Genomic DNA, 901 nt, shown 5'->3' on the forward strand with positions numbered 1-901 from the left:
CTCTAGTCTGTAGTCCTGAGAGGTACAGACACACTGCTATACTATAGTGTAGGGATGTTACCTGGACGGCCTCCTCTAGTCTGTAGTCCTGAGAGGTACATACACACAGACACACTGCTATACTATAGTGTAGGGATGTTACCTGGACGACCTCCTCTAGTCTGTAGTCCTGAGAGGTACAGACACACTGCTATACTATAGTGTAGGGATGTTACCTGGACGGCCTCCTCTAGTCTGTAGTCCTGAGAGGTACATACACACAGACACACTGCTACACTATAGTGTAGGGATGTTACCTGGACGGCCTCCTCTAGTCTGTAGTCCTGAGAGGTACAGACACACAGACACACTGCTACACTATAGTGTAGGGATGTTACCTGGACGGCCTCCTCTAGTCTGTAGTCCTGAGAGGTACAGACACACTGCTATACTATAGTGTAGGGATGTTACCTGGACGGCCTCCTCTAGTCTGTAGTCCTGAGAGGTACATACACACAGACACACTGCTATACTATAGTGTAGGGATGTTACCTGGACGGCCTCCTCTAGCCTGTAGTCCTGAGAGGTACAGACACACAGACACACTGCTATACTATAGTGTAGGGATGTTACCTGGACGGCCTCCTCTAGTCTGTAGTCCTGAGAGGTACAGACACACTGCTATACTATAGTGTAGGGATGTTACCTGGACGGCCTCCTCTAGTCTGTGGTCCTGAGAGGTACATACACACAGACACACTGCTATACTATAGTGTAGGGATGTTACCTGGACGGCCTCCTCTAGTCTGTAGTCCTGAGAGGTACATACACACAGACACACTGCTATACTATAGTGTAGGGATGTTACCTGGACGGCCTCCTCTAGTCTGTAGTCCTGAGAGGTACAGACACACAGACACAC

General features: G+C 49.2%; 1 protein-coding gene across 1 annotated transcript in view; it reads right to left on the minus strand.

Annotated features, from left to right (window-relative positions):
* The window catches only part of LOC139402715 (vacuolar protein sorting-associated protein 8 homolog), a 68,211-nt gene extending 67,663 nt beyond the window's left edge, over positions 1-548 (minus strand). Inside the window, exon 1 of the mRNA XM_071146612.1 lies at positions 532-548. The gene's annotated coding sequence lies outside the window, so the exon portion shown is untranslated. The remainder of the gene's footprint in view (positions 1-531) is intronic.
* Between the last annotated feature and the right edge of the window lie 353 nt (positions 549-901).

The sequence above is a fragment of the Oncorhynchus clarkii genome, unplaced genomic scaffold, assembly GCF_045791955.1.
Source record: "Oncorhynchus clarkii lewisi isolate Uvic-CL-2024 unplaced genomic scaffold, UVic_Ocla_1.0 unplaced_contig_9311_pilon_pilon, whole genome shotgun sequence".
NCBI lineage: Eukaryota > Metazoa > Chordata > Actinopteri > Salmoniformes > Salmonidae > Oncorhynchus > Oncorhynchus clarkii.